Source organism: Cebus imitator, unplaced genomic scaffold (assembly GCF_001604975.1).
Source record: "Cebus imitator isolate Cc_AM_T3 unplaced genomic scaffold, Cebus_imitator-1.0 Scaffold40, whole genome shotgun sequence".
In the NCBI taxonomy this organism is placed as follows: Eukaryota; Metazoa; Chordata; class Mammalia; order Primates; family Cebidae; genus Cebus; species Cebus imitator.
In genome coordinates, this window is record NW_016107355.1 from 6,556,988 (window position 1) to 6,576,914 (window position 19,927).

General features: G+C 39.8%; 1 protein-coding gene and 1 non-coding gene across 2 annotated transcripts in view; one reads left to right on the forward strand and one right to left on the reverse strand.

Moving 5' to 3' along the window:
* Nucleotides 1-19,927, reverse strand: part of FNIP2 (folliculin interacting protein 2) — a 145,660-nt gene that overhangs the window by 95,162 nt on the left and 30,571 nt on the right.
* On the forward strand, nt 17,608-17,714 carry LOC119470789. Its single transcript, XR_005199753.1, has one exon. It is a non-coding gene; the product is annotated as a U6 spliceosomal RNA (small nuclear RNA).

The window sequence follows — 19,927 nt, forward strand, 5'->3', positions numbered from 1 at the left end:
GTTAGAACCCAGTCTGGAATATATTATTAGATTTACTAGTTGGACAGAAAATAAATGCCATAATAGAACCCATACAGTTTTTGTTTTTGTTTTTGCGATGGAGACTTGTTCTGTTGCCCAAGCTGGAGTGCCGTGGTACAATCACTGCAACCACGGCCTCCCGGGTTCAAGCAATTCTCCTGCCTCACCCTCCTGAGTAGCTCGGATTACAGGCGCATGACACCATGCCCAGCTAATTTTTGTATTTTTAGTAGAGACAGGGTTTCACCATGTTGATCGGGCTGGTCTCAATCTCCTGACCTCATGATCCACCTGGCTCAGCCTCCCAAAGTGCTGGAATTACAGGCATGAGCCATCGCATCTGGCCTAAAAAGCCTTTCTTAAACGCTTAAAGACGTAAGGCTGACAGATGGATGTACACCTGATACCTAAATATCCCCTTGGGAAGTCATAAAAGGAAAGAAAACTCCCAGGAACCTTGGTGTTTTTAGAACCCACAGGCTGGATTCCCTTTGGTGACTTTTGACAGTTATAATTTTAGATGGGTCACAGTTATTGCTCTCACCAATTCCCACCAGGGCTTGCTACCTCACTGTGCAGAAATTATTCAGCTTTTGTCACTATAACAATAAAAGGATAAGGCTAAGCCAGAGCCTGACTCACCATAGGAGTCATAACAGGAGACTCAGAGATATTGGAGGACCAGTTCAGCCAGCATTCCAGTTCAGCACAGAGCTGAGCAGAACTTGAGGAAAAAAGCCTTCAGAAGCTGCCCAATCAGTGACTGGCCCGTAGACTCCAGAGCTGGACTAACCTCATCTTCTGCCTGGAACACTGCCATTCTGGATGCAGTTCGCTATGGTGACTAATAACAAGTGCTTTACTCTGTTGTATCATCAACGCTTATCCAAATATGACCCAGACAAAAGCTGATGTCAGTTGTTAGCATCTACGAAAATCTCCTATATTGAGATTGATGATTTAATCCTCATTAAGTGATGTATCCTCAGAGGGAAAAGACAAATGTTCTTGAACCCTAAATCAGACATGATACTGCATTCCTTGACTCATTCACTCTTATCAGTCTGGAATCATATCTCAAAATCCCTACCATCGGCCAGCAGAAATAAACTATTCTAACTAGTCAAAGAAAAATTCTCATAGTACATAAAAGTAAAAAAGGAAGGAATGCAGGAAGCACAGAAGAACGTGTGACAGCAATACCCAATGCATCAGAAAGAGTCACACCCAACGATTTATGACCTCTCAAGGAAGCTTGCCACAAAGCACAAGACCATCAGCTGACTAGAGTTTGTTTTTTTCTCTACCCACTTCATTTGACCTGTCCAACAGCTACATTTTCAATTAAGTGGTATCAAGGTAGAGTGGTTTTCACATTGTTTCTAGGTACAGCACACAGTGAGAAACATTCTTTCCACTCCTACAAAGCCTGCATTACACTTCCTTTTAATGACCTTTTATTATACTCTTCAGAATTCTTTGGTGGGTTGCCTTAGCATATCTCTCTCTAAATCTGTGACTATTTTTATATCTCCTAGTCAGTAATCCCAACTGCTATAAATAGAGTGGTCATAAAATCATGGTCAGTTTATCTATGTGAAGCAGCTCACCAAGGAAAAATGCAACCAGGTTTCTTCTGTCCTTACTTTCTTATTAAGTAACGACCACAGACAGTCTAAGGATTTCCCTTTTTTAATAGAATTACCTCATCTAAAATGTACATACAATGAATATCTATACTCATTAATCCTTCTGCTTCTTCTATCCTGGCGATTCTAAAACAGTATAGAGAATTTCTTCTGAATCGAAATTTCAAGATCTGAAACTGTAAAGCACAATTGACTCTGAAGTGCTCTGTTTCAGTTCCTCTTCAGTGTACAAGGGGTATACTTTAAAGACATGGCAAGTTTTCTTTTGCCACCAGAGCAACAATGATCCACAGATATGTGTGGCAAGTCCCAGATTTCTCATATAAATAGCCCTATGGATTGTTTGCTAATTTGCTGGGAAAGTTTCAAAAACTCAAAAGTTGCTATAGTCAATATTTTAAGAAAGAGGATTAGAAGCAATTGTTTGAAGATGATACTATATACCTGGCATCATATTTAAGAGTCACTAGATTTTCTTTTTTTTCTAGATGGAGTCTTGCTCTGTTGCCCAGGCTGGGGTGCGGTGGTATGATCTCAGTTCACTGCAACCTCTGCTTCCCAGATTCAAGTGCATCTCCTGCCTCAGTGTCCCAAGTAGCTGGGATTAAAGGTGCCTGCCACCATGCCTGGCTAATTTTGTTTTTTTGTTTTTTTGGTTTTTTTTTGAGACGGAGTTTCGCTCTTGTTACCCAGGCTGGAGTGCAATGGCGCGATCTCGGCTCACCGCAACCTCCGCCTCCTGGGTTCAGGCTAATTTTGGTATTTTTAGTATAGATGTGGTTTTACCATATTGTTCAGGCTGGTCTCAAACTCCTGACCTCAAGTGATCCGCCTGTCTTGGCTTCCCAAAGTGCTGGTATCACAGACATGAGCCGCTGTGCCCAGCCAAGAGTCACTAGATTTGAAGGGAGTTTCAGCAAGGTACTTTTACTTACAAGCCATTTAGGATACCTCTTATCAAACTCTGTAGTTTTTTTGTTGACTCTAGAATTTTATGAAATGAATTGAACCCCAACATCCACCTTTATAGAGGTTACGGGGAATGGAAATGGAGGTGCAGAGGACAATTCCTATCCTGAAATGTGTCATGCTACATGAGCCACAATGAGATGACCAACATGTTTCTTTCTGCATTGTTTCTGTCTGTTTTACACTGTGGCCATCATCACATATACAACATAATTCTACTGTAATTGTGTAATCTTTCTCTTCATCTTTTTGGTTACTGGAAAATCATGAGAAAAAAAAAAAAACAAAAAAAAACCCCTGCTTGTCAGTGTGGTGAACTAAGAAGACCGTCTGGAACTACTGATTTAAGATATCAAAGAACAAGAAGAGATTGGAAGTCCTAGCTACCTGACTGTCACATGACTTGGACAAACAGATAACTCGTGAGCACTCTGGAGCCAGGTCCTTCAGTGCAAGCACCTGTCAATAATTCACTTCTACCCTAAAGTTGGCCTAAGTTCTAAAGAAATTCTGGAAACCAAGCACAATACTGCAAGTAAGCAATGTTTCCAAGATCATAGTAAGGAGAAGAGAAAGTGGATGAGGTCTATCATACCACGTTGTTTGACTAGAGATGAATTCCAATTAATTGACAAATATATGCCATTATTTTACAAAGTGCTAAAAAAAATTATCAGCACTAGAGAAGTAAATCTAATGGAAGGTAAAACAAGGAAAGAGGATAATAGGCATGAAAATGTCAAAGTTTAAACCATCGCTTAAATAAAATGATTAAAATCTTACCAAAGAATAGCAAGCGCACTGAAGGTGAGAAGCAGCAGTTCAAATAAAAAATTTTGGAGGTTTCCAAAATTTGGCCCTGCATATTATTTTCTTACATGGACATTCACTCCCAATCTTTCATCCAAAATAGCTATCTGGGGATCTAGAATTGTATAGAATAACAAAAATAGAGAATACAGAAGGCCCTACTACATCTAAGAATCTCAGAAGAAGAAAGAATTTTTAAAATAATCTGAGTCAATTACATAGTTTAACAGTTGAGAGTGAGACTCAGAGAAGCTTGGAGACTGGCCCAGGGTTAGAGGCTCCTGGGCAGCAAAGCTTAGGGATCAGGATTCAGATAAACTTGAGTTGTCACTCCATTACTCTCTCCTATCACTCAGCCGCCCTTTCTTGATAAGACACAGATACAAACAGATAATATAAAAGTGAAATTATTATCTGAACACTCTAGTTATTTCTCTAATGTACCATATCATTACCTCCTCCTCTACAAATAGATCTCTTTAACTGAATGAAGAGCATGTGACCTAACACTTGTAAAGTAACTTCTCCACTTCTCTCTCACTCCCCAGTCTATTGTGCTCCTACACTTTCGTGGACTACATCCCATTTTACTAAGTTTCTTTTTTCTTTTTTCGAGATGGGAGATCTTACTCTGTTGCCTGTTTTATTAAGTTTCTATTTTAAAAAAAGACAAAGATTTTTACAGAACAAAAGCTGCATTCTGATTATTTTTAACCAAACCAAGAAACATAATTATGGGATAAACAGATGATGAGACATATTAATTTTGAGAAAATTTCTGTAAGAAAAAAACGTTTTAAGTGAATTTATTTTATTATTATTATTTTTAAAAGACAGGGTCTTGCTCAGTTGCCCAGGATGGAGTATAGGGGTGAAATCACAATTTATTGCACCAATAACTCCTGGGCTCAAACGATCTCCCACCTCAGCTTCCCAAGTAGCTGGCACCACAGCTTCATGCCCTTATGACCAGCTAATTATTTTTATTTATTTGTTTATTTTGTAGAGATGGGGTCTTGCCATGTTGCCCTGGCTGGTCTTGAACTCCTAGGCTCAAGTGATCCTCCCACCTCATTTTCCCAAAGTGTTTGGATTACAGGGTTGAGCCACCAAGCCCAGGTTTAATGAACTTATAAACTCTCTTTTACACTAATCATTAACTTTTGGCTCTCCTTACTATCTATGGAAGAATTTGGAATGAAATGCATTTCTCAAAAGAGTGTTTTGTTTTTATTGATATGCAATAAAATTCTTTACAAATAGTGTTTCAATTAAGTACCACTAATAACAAAATAAATAAATTATTCCAAAGTGGACTTAATAATAAAACAAAAAGAATATTGCAGGTATGTTATTCTTTTTAGACAAGTTCCATTATTAAAATTTGCTGTTCAGAATGCATCCTTCTCATGGAGAGGGTTTTCCAGAGGAAGACTGGGTCTTCCCCACCACCCTGCCTCCAAATGGAAAAGCACATCCACCTGTCCACCATGCAGACTATGAAGTGGGAACTCCCAGGCCTGTGTCCCATCTACTAACTGTGCTGGTACTTCAGGATGGCACCTTTTTTCCCTGATAATTACTGCGAACAGTATCATCCAAGCTTCAAGAGACAAAGATGTAAACATTTCTTACAAGTTGGCTTCAGCAGAGGTAATGAAACGAAGAAAACAGGTGGGTAGTGGAATCACAACAGTCCCTAAAAAATACCCATGCTTACATCTTTTCTATAAGAGAAAGGACTTGTCTCTGCACACCCACCAGTAACCCCATTTCTCCTACTTAAAATCACTTACGAGAAACAACTTTCAGATCAACACAACTCCATCTCCTTAGTACACAGTGAATTAAATAAAAAATTATCCGAGATTTTGAAACAGAACTAAAGTTTCAAACCTGTTGTTGAGTTCCGTGTGGTCAGTGCTCCTGTCTACCACGACGTGTTTTTTAATCTTTGAGCATAAAAGCGCCCTGTAAATCTTCCCAGCACCAGGAACAGCATCACTCACACATCTGGCTGAGTCTTGCCAGCTCCCGGGCTGCTTTGTGGTCTTCCCTGTGCCGCCACACATCTCCTGAGCGGTTTAACGTTCTTCCGGTTTACCTCAACCACCAACATGGACTTGGACACAAATCCTGAAGTTCCTTTGTTATGTGAGGAATATTCCGTAGTGACCAGCAGTTCTAAACAATCATTACATTGCTACACAGCATGTGAGAAAAGCTAATTGGCAGCAGCGTACTAATTTCCCCTTTCAAAAGTTAAAAAAAAAAAAAAAAAAAGGTGGAACATTCATTTGTTACGTAAATTAACCCCGCCAATAATTTAGGAAGTCAGATCCATCTATTACATTATAAAATGTGCTGTCTGCAATCCCATTACAAACATAGACAAGTCCTACTTTTGTTCCTAAGCTTATACTCCAGTTAGCAGAGACAAGACACTTAACAGGTTGAGCAGCTTGGACTGACTCACTCCATCTGTGCTCCCTAGCTGGAGATTATGTAGTAGTCAATTAATTGGTCACAAGACCTATTCACATGGCTCTGGGCAACGCAGTGACTTGCCTTCAGCTGCAAGGTTGTTCTGACATTGGCCACACCACCCTCTTAATGGCTCTCATGTGAGCCAGTGTCAGCTGACAGGTCTTACTCTGCAAACCTTGCAAAATTCTACCCACAGCAAGCGAGGGATGGTTACCCACAACAGCCAAATGTAGGACTTAATGTATAGATGACATGGGGTGGTGGGAGGCAGATTAGCGACATATCCTTGCTTTAATACAAGGGGAAAAAAATGATCATGAGCAGCCATATACCTTTGAAACTCTTGCATTGAATTTTAGGCATATTCAAGCTAAGAAAGTTCAACCTGAGGACAAAAGCAGCTCAATTTTGACTTCTGACACTAATATTCTTCATTTGAAAATGGAGAACAATGCTACAGAATCAATATGATTCTGTGGGTTCATGAAGAAAACATTTTTCTTTTATTAGAAATAAAAATCAAGATCCTTGGAATACAGGTCAAATCTTGACACACAAAACTACAAGGGATTGCCCCAATTCTTTTCCTTTTCCTGGTCCTGGGATTTGGTGAAGAAAACATTAATAGATCCCTAAGATCTGATAAACTCTTGGCTGGTCCTTTGGCTTCAGCAGTTTTTAAATGTACCTTTGTATTAGGTTGGTGCAAAAGTAATTGCGGTTTTTGCCATTATTTTTAATATATGGTATCCATATATTTCACTCCACAAGTGTGAGAAAAACTAACACCATGGCATGACCTTCTTATGACATTTTTATGTATATATGTATATAATCCTTAAAACGCTTTCAAAAAATATCTGAAATTCACTCTCTCCTGAGAAATAAAAATTGCAACATACCTACGACAACTTGAATTCTCTGTGGCACATGCTAAATTGATAGTATCGCGATACAACCAGGAAAAGAAAATAAATTTCTTTTTCCAAGAAGAACACATTTTGAGCTTAAAACTTAACTGACATGGCCACAGTATGATCATGAGTTCTCTCTTCCCATAAACTGCCTTAAAAGTCACTTTCTCCTTTTAACAGAGAAGTGAAAGATTACTTATGCAAGCACTATAAAAACACCTGTGGATAATGCCTATAATTGCAGTGCTTTGAGAGGCCAAGGTGAGAGAACTACTTGAGGCAGGATTTAAAGACTGGCCTGGGCAATATAGCAAGACCTATTCTCTACAAAAAATGGGAAAATTAGCCAGGAGTGGTGGCATGTGCCTGTAGTCCAGCTACTCCAGAAACTGAGGTGGGAAGATCAGTTGAGCTCAGTAATTCAAGGCTGCAGTTAGCTATGACCACACCACTGCACTCCAGCCTGGACAACAGACAGAGACCCTGTCACAAAAAAAAAAAAAAAAAAAAAAAAGTGTATAATGTATAATATCTCTCTTATATATTAGATTATAAATTCCTTGCATATAAGCCTGGGTCTTGACATTCATTTTCATACCTCACGCAGGTTTTATCCACGGTTAAATGTCCAACAGATACTTTCTGATTGGTTTAATAACACTAAATATTTGCATTAAAACTATTATACGGGCTGGGTGCGGTGGCTCACGCTGATAATCCCAGCACTTTGGGAGGCTGAGGTGGTCACTCAACTCCTGATCATTTGAGGTCAGGAGTTCGAGATCAGCCTGGCCAACATGGTGAAACCCCATCTCTACTAAAAAAAAAAAAAATACAAAAACATTAGCCAGGTGTGGTGGTGCTTGCTTGGAGTCCAGTTACTCAGGAGTCTGAGGCAGGAGAATCGCTTGAACTTGGGAGGCAGAGGTTGCAGTGAACCGAGATCTCACCCCTGCACTCTAGCCTAGGCGACACGGCAAGACTCTGTCTCAAAAAAAAAAAACCGAAAAACAAAACAAAACAAAAACACAAAACTATGATATGAAATCTAACTGCAACAAGCAGTGTGCTTCCTTGATAGTCAGATGCATACGTCTGATCAAGAGGGTGCCTGTACACTCACACTCCATTTCTCCCTTTCCCTCCTACAGCAAAAGCTCCCATAGAGACTTAACATCTTGTGATCACTCCAATCACAACATATCTTAACAGAAAAGATTTTTAGATTTTTTTAAAAGTGAAATGCCAGCTCCTCTGTTACTCTGCTTAATAAGACATAATTCCACAATTCAAAATCTGATAAAATGTAATAAAACAGAAATGCAAAACAAAACCACAACTATTAGATTTAAAAAGGGATGCCTCTATATGACTTCAAATTTCCTCATGTTTAAATGGGAGCTTGGAAATTTCTTCAGTAGTAGAAAATCCATAATTGTATCATCACAACCATTCTTCTGAGACATTAGAGCAACAGAGAGTAAGAGGAGGTATGTGTAGATCTTTTATGCTTAAAAGTCTATTCTCTTTCTCAATCTAATCTCCCTGTTTTGATCTTCTCTTTCCAAAAATGGAATCAAATACTTATAGAGGTAAGTATCCATACTGTTATTCATTATCATGCTAGGTGCTCTGCTCTTAAATATTAAATATGTTACATGTTACAATTTATCATCAACCCTATTTGTAACTCTACACATGGCCCCGTTATCTATTTCCTTTCTATAGCTCATCCATGTATCATAGAAAATAATTTGGGTTATCCAAAGTTTACACATTTACAAAGCGTCTGCCATCACTGACTAGACTCCCACACTCCATACGCAGTTCACCAGGCTGTGGACTGGAACTGCTGCTGCCACCATTGCTACTTTCACAATACTGATGAACTTTTTAAGACACTGGAAGGGAGGACCACACAAGTATGAAAGCATGATGAATCCATGTGGTATATGTAAGGAAGGGAGACTACTGCTTCGATTTGTTAAAGCTGCTATTTGTACTGTTTCCAATCCCATATGCCAGGTACTAAGTGGTCCTAGAGAAGAGTGCCAAGTTTAAGAATCAATAAATAGCACAGTATCATTTAGATCATCAAAGGCAAGCATCTAGTACTCAAGACAAGTCCAACCTCTTTTCCTTGTGGCCAAAATCTCTAAGCAATCACAACACTGTCTCCTGTGATGGCCCAACTCCTCTCCAAAACCTCTGCCAGGACCCACCTCCAATCCAGAATCTGACATCTGAGAAAAAGTCCATTCCCATGCCTGATTTAGAGTTGGGAGAATTCAAGTCATGAAAGTTTCTAGGTTAAGTATTCATGCATTTCTGTAGTTCCTTGATCTCACATTCTTCACATGATGAAAAGCAATGGTCATGATATGCAATGAAAAATTAACTCAAAAGCAACAATTGAGAAATGTAGCTTGAAGGAGAAAAATCTAAGACATAATACAGCTCCCTAAAAAGTCCATTCTAATTATTCTCATTTAATGAGACTTGCAATAAATAATCTTTCTCCTTTCAGCATGTCCAGTCTTGAAAGAAAGAAAGAAAGAAAGAAAGAAAAAAGAATCCCTCTTTCCCTGTCTATTCACATTACTTTAATGAGAAAAAAAGGAAAAATACAGGATGGGAGGGAGTGGCAGATGTTTATGATCCACAGCATCACAAATGACCCTCCTCTTTATTGGGGTAATTCCCTCTCATGGTTCCATAGTGCCTTCTCCTTGCACAAGAACAAATGATCACAAATCTTTCTACCAGAGATCTTCAAAGTACGGTCCCCAGAAAGACACAAAACAGTATGGGATGCTGTTTCTTGATCCCAGTACTGGTACTATGAACACACAGCAACATGAACATGTACACTGCTTTGTATATTATAATTCAATCAAAATTTATTCAAAACAAAACAGGTCCTCCTCCTAGGTTAGAGCAGTAGATTAAGGTAAGGAGGTGTGAAAGATTTTCAGAAGCAGTCTACTTTAGGGGAATGGGCTTTGGAGACAGATCCAGGATTGGAACCAAGTCTGTCAATACTTGGCTGTTTTCAGAAACGTAAACATGGATAGGGCCTAAGAGTTAGCAGCAGGCCATCCTCACAATACCAGTTCAGTGTTCGATCAAACAATGACACACCTATCCTAATGCCATCTAAACTCACCTGATGAACTCAGCGCTAAGGAAATTTGTCGATATATACAAATTCAGTCATATAGGGTCAAAAACACTGGTAGTTAGATCCACTGAGTGCTCTTCTACGTGTTTTATGTGTTTCATTTAATCAAAGGAAGTAGATAGCAGTAATATCTTCTCTTAATAGAAGAGGAGAATGAAGCACAGAAAGGTTAAGGAACTGGTCCAAGGTATATAGTTTGTCAGTGGCAGAGTCAGGACTTAAATCTAGGCATCCTTGCTCATGAGTGAGCCATCCTGCTCATCCTCACACCATGTCCGCGCCTGACCACTGAGACAGATCTGGGAAGGGGCTGAGGAGGAGGCAATTGGATATCACTGACTGATAAGTGAAATTCTTTCTTCTACATCTCAAAGTCCATGCCACCTAGAATGTTTAGATTCTCACTAATTCAGTCCTCTGAGGACAAGGCCCAAGTCATGTGCTTTGTGAGTGACTAAGTATCTTGTCGGACACCTTGTCATCAACCCTACCCTATTCACTCACCCCTGTAAACAATCCCTGTGCAGAAGCCAGGCACACAAGCTCCACCTGCCTCCCCAGGATTCTGCTCTGCCCTCCACTCCCAGTCTAGCACTTCAGCTAGGGACAGACTTTGAGGCAAAGTGATTTTTATTTTTTAATCCATACAAAGTTAGCTTAAATATACAATAAAAATCAATCAGTATGACTGTTTTTACTTAAAATGTGGAAATACCTGGGAAGTAATTTAACTTTCAGATCCAGATAAAAGTCAGATGGAAATTCAGTAAGATCTGCAGTTCCTAATTATAATCTAGATTATTCTCAACTCACGTCTCCATACCTTAAAGAGTAAAGCATTTGGCACCTAGAGCACAGACAGAAGGCACCTAGCAACAGAAAGAATCAATGAATGAGTGGCACATCTTTATAAAATCTGTGAAACATAGAAAATTCTTATGTTAAAATAAAAAGAACAGGATAAAAATTGTATATGCAGTTTGACAACAAGCATGATTTTTAAAAACTGAATGTAGAAAAAGGAAGTATCAGAAAGCAAAAAAAAAAAGAAAGCATAGAAAAAAATATCAGAATGATTTTGAGAACCCATGATCAAGATGCTTTTTAAAAATTCTATATTTTCCAAATTTCTAATAATAGGTATGTATTACTTACAAACAATGGTTAAAACTATTTTTTAAAAAAATCTTGCCATTAACGATAACCTGATTTCTTTAATCTACAATAATTCTGCAAGCTTTATTTTTTTTATTTTTTTGAGACCAAGTCTTGCTCCGTCTCCAGGCTGGAGTGCAGTGGCGCAATCTTGGCTCACTGCAACCTCTGCTTCCTGGGTTCAAGCGATTCTTCTGCCTCAGTCTCTCGAGTAGCTGGGACCACAGGCGTGTGCCACCACGCCTGGCTAATTTTTGTATTTTTAGTAGAGACAGGGTTTCACCATGTTGGTCAGGATGGTCTCGATCTCTCGACCTCGTGATCCGCCTACCTTGGCCTCCCAAAGTGCTGGGATTACAGGCCTGTGCCACCGCGCCCGGCCCTACAAGCTTTATTTTAAAAGAACTGTCAGAGTCAAAACAACCTGAGAGAGCTGGAAGGAAAAGTAAAGCACTCACCCTGGAAGGGTGCAGTTTGACTCCCAAAATCTTTTCTTCAACATTATTGCTATCATTAATATTCATATAAACCAGCAAAACGATGTAGCTTTTAGATACCCTCCTAAAGTATCTAAACAAAGCTCCACAGCGTCCCTTTATCTGGAAACTTTGTTTAGTGCCGAACAGCAATGCAATATACATAACAATGAGAGGAATTTTTAAAGTACGCATATTATACATTTTTTTGAAAAAGTGCTACCAAAAGGCTATCTGACCAAGTACCAGCATCCAGACAACACAGAGATAAGGAAAAGAAAGATAAGGCTCCAGGAAATCCCCAACCTGATAAATGAAACTGCAGCCCAGAAGGGCTACAATGAAGCTGTGTTTCTAACTACTTCATATCTAAACTCTAACACCAAAAAGAGGTAGCCGGGTCAGGCCTGCAGTGTAACTCCACCCATGAGAAAAGGCACTGCATATCTATTTGTCTCAGTAAGATGATTCATCCTTTCTGGAATCAGGGAGATAACCAGCAATTTAGATAAAGGCTTTTTTGTTTAAAGGCCCAATATCGGAACTCGATCTACAATCTACTTTTCTTATGTGTGAGTTTTATAACCCATCCCCATGTTTCACTGAAATTAATAGCAGCTATGGGATTATTTTTAAGACTGCCAAAGGTTAGACACACATCAGCAACAAAATATTACATAACTTTTAAAGTTTAACTTTGATTTCGAGCCAGGTTGTCACGAGCATTTGGACCCAGGAAAGGTATCAGTAGTCCAGACCTGCTTAAGAAGTTGGAAGCTGAGCTACTGGGTTGGGGCCATCAACTCAGCAATCATTCACAGATCTCTCACTATCTGCAAATCATGTGATCAGGGCACTGCGTTATCAAGTAAGGTAGAAGGTGTCTGGAAGAGTTGTTGCAGAAATTCTTAACACATTTGCTTATTCTACCTACTTCACAGAAAACAACCCTATGGCAGTGCCACTTTTCAGTGCTCCCATTCTCCACATCAACACGGAAATTATTTAATTAATGAGAAGCATGTTTGAAAAAATACCTAGCAGAGAACTCTTGACTATCTCCAGCTTCCTTCCATTTGGATGTATAGCTATAACATAATTGAATTTTCTGTTAATGCTTTGGAACTTTCTGTTGCTGATGCCCGGATTCCTCAGCAGGCAATGCAGAGCTGTACAAAGTCCTGTACTAAGATGCTGTCAGTATTAAGAAGCAGCAGCTCACATGCCCAAAGTCACTACTAACAATTTAGCCACCTCATGAGCATGAAGGTAAAACTTTCTCATTATTCTGTACCTTCTCATATGCCTTGCTCTATCCAACTACACACCTATGTCCCACACTAGACTGGTCTCTGTTTTCCTAGAGAGGAATGTTTTTGTGAAAAGGCTTCTCTCTTATATTTACAACTTTTTTAAGCATTTATAATTTTAACATTTATAATATTGAGATATAACTTTATCTCACAGAGGACTAAAAAATTCATTGAGGCTACTATAAATGGCATCAAATACATATTACTATTGCCATTAGGGTAATTTTGGAATTACTAAGAGTTATTCATTATTCTGTGTTACAATTAAATTAGCCACTAAATAGGATTAAACTAAACAAAGAACATCTGACATTCTTCCAGTTTCTACAAAAGCATTTCATTGCTTTTGTAGAATAATTCGTGAACTCACTTTTTAAATGTGCTATCTAAACACTTAAAACATTTCATCTTTTCAAACACGTCATGTGGCAGACCCTGTTCAGGTTGCTGACGATACATGAAACAAACCTTTATGAAGTTTACATGATAGTGGCAGAAAAAAATCAACAATTCGGAAAAATATTCGGTGTGCCAAAACAAACGGTGAGTGCTATAGCAGAAGATGAAGCCGGGAAAGGGTAAGCAATAGGGAATACTGAAGGGCAGGGAAATTTACCTAATTATCCAACTCTCTAGATGGAGAGTAAGGACTTGAATTAAGAAAAAACCTACAAGGGCCAGATGTGATAGCTCACACCTGTAATCCAAACACTTTGGGAGGCCCAGGTGGGAGGATCACTTTAGTTTAAGAGTTTGAGACCTGCCTGGGCAACACAGCAAGACCTCGTCTCTATAACAAATTTAAAAAGTAATGAGGCATGGTGGTGCATGCGTGTAATGCTAAATACTCAGGAGGCCGAGGTGGGCGGATCACTTGAGCCCAGGAGTTTGAAGCTTCAGTGAGCTATGATCCTGCCACTGCACTTCAGCTTGAGTGACAGGGCAAGACACTGACTCTAGAAAACAACAACAAAGACTTACACAAAAACAACAAAAAAAACAACCTAGAAGCCTTGGTCTTTTAAAGGCTGTTAGTGTAAATAGTTGTAAACAGGATAAAGAAGAAAATTAAATTGTGTGCCAACAGGCTTAAAGCAGATGTGGTGATGGAGTAACAGGTTTCCCAATGGTGTGGGAGAAGGTCTTGTCAGAAGGCCCTCTCTTCTCCCAACACCAGTGATACGAAGCCCGGGCAAAGTTTTCTCTGGAGCATGTGGCACTCCTGGCTTCCTCTTGACTCCTGCCTATGGAGAGATGGCAGCTTCCATCACAAATTCTACTGCTACCACCCTAATCCAAGCCTGGTGGATTTGGGATGTGTTTTGTTTGTTTGAGACAGGGTCTTGCTCTGTCACCCAGGCTGCAGTGCAGTGGCAAGATCATGCCTCACTGTAGCCTCGACCTCCTAAGCTCGAACAATCTTTCCATCTCAGCCTCCTGAGTAGCTCAGACTACAGGCATGCGCCACCATACCTGGCTAACGTTTGTGGTTTTTGTAGAGATGGGGTTTCACCATGTTGCCCAGGCTGGTCTCAAACTCCCAGGGTCAAGCAATCTGCCCACTTCAGCCACCCAAAGCTCTAGGATTATAGGTGTGAGTCTCCATGTCCAGCAAAGCCCAGTGTTTTGCCAGGACTACCATAATAGCCTTTGTATTGGTATCCCACTAATTCTTGGCCTGCTACAAATCCATTAAATGGAAGTCAATGTATATAACAGAATAACAAAGTTAATGAGAATTATTCACGGAAATCTATGTACAGGTTAAGTTAATGATAGTTCTCCTTCAGTTTTGGTTTGACAAGCAAAAATAGAGATACCTATCCACAATATACCATACAATACGTTTATCACTGGTAAATTAGTGAGAAAGACTCTTAAAGTGCTTTAAGAGTTCTAATAGCCACAAAGACTAAGCTGCTTGGGAGTTGACAGAAATCAATTTAGGAGAAGAGAAAGCCGAGAAATGAAAGACTGGGAAAGGATATTCAGCTTTGAATCAGCAGACTCTCATTTCTCTGAGTCAGTTCCTCATGATCAGGCTGGGTATGAGGAACTCAGGAGACGCCAGCCACCAGCCACATAGTCACCGTCAGCAGGGTCCCTGCTGAGAGAGGGTGTCACACCAGGGAATAGAACCTTGGATGAGAAGGCAAGAGCGAAGTCTTGTTCTGACCTGTCATTCATTACCCACATGATTCTGGGGAAAGGCACTAGACTCTCTGCGCCTCAGTTTCCTTAACCATAAATAGACAAGAGTTGTTGAAGATGTTAAATGGGAGCATTTAAAAGTACTTTCGAAAAACTCTAGAGAAATGTGATGTGTTAATTTTCATATACACAAGCCCAAAAGTACTCACTGTCCTATTTGAGTTGCTAAGCTCATAGATGATTGCATTGTATTTATACAACATGAAGCCAAGATAAATAACTTTGGCCACAATAACACCTGGCGAATAATGATTTTACCCAAGAAAATCAATCACCTTCTCACCCCATTTCCCCTACCCCAAAAACATAGCCAATTTTCTGGAAGCTCCTGGCAATTAAACACTAAGATAGATTCATCACAAAGTTCCTTGGGAACAATAAACTCTAAAACGAATTAGTGCAACAGTTAGAAAATTATATGTATGAAACAATTATCTTTCCTTTTTTTTTTTTTTTGTGACGGAGTGTCGCTCTTGTTGCCTACGCTGGAGTGCAATGGTGCGATCTCGGCTCATCACAACGTCCATCTCCCGGGTTCAGGCAATTCTCCTGCCTCCACCTCCCAAGTAGCTAGGATTACCAGCATGTGTCACCACGCCCGGCTAATTTTTTGCATTTTTAGTAGAGAAAGGGTTCCTCCATGTTGGTGAGGCGGGACTCAAACTCACAACCTCAAGTGATCCACCCACCTCAACCTCTCAAAGTGCTGGGATTATAGGCGTGAGCCACCTCGCCCGGCCCAATTATCTTCCAATATAAGGTATTCTCGCTTCTCATAAATCACCTTTCAACCTCTCAGGTATCCTCAGTCACGTCAATTTCCCCTTCTAAAGTACCCCTCAACTAACTTTACAAGCTGAATCCTCTAAGTTCTTTTAGGCCATCTGCTCTATAAAAACTTCCCAAATGGTCCCTTTCTGAAGACATTTCAATATGTGTAATAGGAAGACAGAATGGTCTCTATAAACAATGCCTCTGAAGGATTTGCTACCTCTTTTGTAGCTCAGAACCTCCCTAACTACAACCACGGTTCAACCTTCCCCCTGGCTATACCTTGGAACAACAGTCACTGTGTCTACACATTGCCTCAAACCATGGTTAGGTGCAGCGGTGCCCAACCTTTTTCGGCACCAGGGACTGGCTTCATGCAAGACAATTTTTCCATGGACTGGGGGTGGGGGATGGTTTTGGGATGAAACTGTTGCACCTCAGATCATCAAGCATTAGATTCTTGTAAGGAGTGTGCAACCTAGATCACTGGCGTGAACAGTTCACATAGGGTTCATGTTGCTGTGCAAACCTAATGAATGATGCTGCTGATCTGGACAGGAGGCGGAGCTCAGGCGGACGTCAGCAACGGGGATCAGCTGTAAACACAGACGAATCGGCGTTGCCTCCCGGCTGCTCACCTCCTGCTGTGTGGCTGGTCCCAACTCCTAGTTGGGTTTAGGTTTGAAGACCTGGTTTAGGAAAGAATAACTGCAAGCCATGCACAATTCCCATAGAAAAAAAGAACATATGTGGAAGTGGTGTTTTCTCAAGGTAACTTTGGATCTGCAATTTTTAATAAATAATATTATTTAAATAAATAATTTTCAAAGTTGAGTGCTTTAGCTGCTATTATAAAGGTATTAATTGCTCCTTACATCTCATCAGATCCATCAGAATGTAGATGTTGGTTAGGAATTCCTGAGCCAGATGATGAACTTCGAGGACATGGACCACATCTTTAATTTCTTTTGTGTTTTGCTTGTGCAGTTAATACTAACACTGAACAGAGAGCAGGCAGTTAGTAAGTGGTTCTTAAATTAGCTCCTTTTAAATGAATGTCTTTTCTGTTATATTTACTAAGGCTGCCTTGCAAATAGCTGTTCACCTAAGTTCTTAAAATAGTCACTCTCTCAGGGACAATGAAACCTCATTATATCATGGCTCGACATGACATAGATTCAAATGCTCCTTTGAGAAAGAATTGCACATTTAAAAATATGACAGCATTTGATTAGTCCAAAATCCAAGCTAATGATAACCCTGATACCAGTTCTTAAAGGAATTCAGTTATATTCCATCCAGTAGAACTGTCATAAATGTTGACTTCATTTTATTATAGAAGAATTTCCAAGGAAAATGAATAAACCTCTCTTAGTAGAGGGGTGTTAAGTACACATGACAGTAATCCTTTTGTTTATATGGGATACATTCAGGTATACTAACAACTTCAAAAGGATTCATATCACTGGACCCAAGAATTTGGTCTTTAGAAGTATATCATTTAATACAATCATTTTCAAATTATTCCATGGAAATCCAAAAAATAACTCAAAGAAACAGTGCTCTTCAACAGCATGATAATATAAGCCACAAATATAATTTTAAATGTTTTAGTACCCATATTTAAAACTGCAGTAAGAAACATGTGAGGTGCTTGCTTTGGCAGCACATGTACTAAAATTGGAGCAATACAGAGAAGATTAGCAGGGCCCCTGCGCAAGGATGAAATGCAAATTCATGAAGTGCTCCATATTTTTTTAATACCTAGGTGACGGGGTGATAGGTGCAATAAATCGCCATGGCACACATTTACCTATGTAACAAACCTGCACATCTTGCATGTGTACCCTGGAACTTAAAAAAATAAAAGGAAAACACATGTGAGGACTGATGCGGTGGCTCATGCCTGTAATCCCAGTACTTGGGGAGGCCTCCCAAGGCTCACTTGGGAGGATCACTTGAGCTCAGGAGTTCAAGATCAGCCTGGGCAACATAGGAAGACTCTGTGTCTACAAAACAATTTTTTTTTAATTAGCTTGGTATGGTGGCACACTCATAGTCCCAGCTACTTGGGAGGCTGAGACAGGAGGCTCACTTGAGCACAGGAGGTCAAGGCTGCAGCAAGCCACAGTCACACCACTGCACTCCAGCCTGGGCCACAGAGCAGGAACCACAAACAAACAAAAAACAAGTGAAATGAATTTGAGTATTTTGTTTAATCCAACATATACAAAATCTTAATTCAACATGTTATCAATATGAAAAATTATTAACTTTTTCACAGAATACTTCACATTCTTTATTTCATTCTAGGTCTTCAAAATCCAATGTGAATTTTACACTTAGAGAATATCTCAATTCAGGCTAGCCACATTTCAAGGGCCCACTTAGACATGTGGCTGGTGTTTACTGAACTGGGCAGCACAGTTCTAGACAACTCTTCACATAAATGACAATAGTAGTGAACACATATGGTTTGCCTCTGTTCCATTTACAAACCCCATCACAGCAACCAACAAAAGGGGTATGAAACCTAACCCCTTGGCCAGTAGAAAAGCTTGGAAGGCTGGAATTCGAGTGTCCAGAATTGTCAGTGAAACTTTACAGACAGTCAGGAGGAAGCTGATGTAGCTCCACAACCCCCGTGCAAACAGAAGTGAGAGGAATCATTACCTCTATTTACCAAACCATAAGTATGCTCATTTGCCAATCTTAAATGTCATAATGATGAAAGTCACATGATAAGGGAACTGAAAACTGAAAAATTACGATAACAAAGACAACTCTGGAAGTGTAACATCCATTGAACTCTGTAGAAGAAAAAGCATTTTATAGCAACTAGTCAAACTGGAGCAACTCTTGACTATTCATTCCTGTCCTCCTCTCCCTAAACTCATCAGTAAACAAATCTTGATTCTTTCTCTGCATCTTTCCACGGTAAATTGCTGTGGGTCTTGTAAACTGAAAAAATACACTGTATTCTGTGCAGCAAATCTGCCACTCATGTGATATTTGGTATAGGCCTCTATATACCTGCTTTTACATCTGAAGATTTAGGATTCCTACATCACGTTTCAGGGTTCTTGGAATCTCTGGAAAGTTGAACACACAGCTGCACCTTGTAGACACATTCCAACTGTCTTTATTAGCACCATAGGTCCTCTGACCTAAGTATCTCTGTATTACCCCTTAGAGCTCAAAGTTCCCATGAATGGTCTATCTAAAAACAAATATGCTGTTCTCTGCCTTCTTTAATCGCCCTCATTTCTACCCTCCCCCATTTTCCAACAAGACTTTGACTACACTCTCTCATCCTTGCAGCTGTAATTATTCCCTGCATGCCTGCCCTCTAACTTCAAGCAATCTTCCAGTCCCTTGGTAACTTCCTTTATCAAACCCATCCTGAATTCACCTCTTTATCTTTCAAAGCTGGTGAGTCATCACTTTAATTCCCCACCTCATTCTCTCCTTCAATTGGACTGGCCTTCAAAACTAATTCTAGGGTGAAGCCACCCATTTACCCTCTCCACTCTAAGGCTGCTGAGTGCTACAGAGAGCTTCCACTGTGCAGCCCATTCTCATTATGTGAAGCAGTTATGTTCTACAGTCACTGTGAACACTGAATTAGTGAACACTGAACCACTGCTTCTAGGGGCGAAATAAAGAGTTAGGTTCCTGAAAGCCTCTGATTACATCATTTTCATCAACGAATTAACATATAACTTGTTTTATAGTGTGTGTGTGCTTCATTTAAAGATACCCTATTTAATGTATATGGTTGCTTCATTAACACCAAACTCATAGGCAACAGCACTATTAACTCATGGCTGAACAAAGCTTACCTAAATACACTGTCTCTGTAAGACACATCACAGGTTCTTACAGTAGGACCACCAGACAGCCCTTCAGTACTATACTTGGGTCTATTTAAATAGTGACATTACCAAGAAGAAGCAAAAAAAAAAAAAAA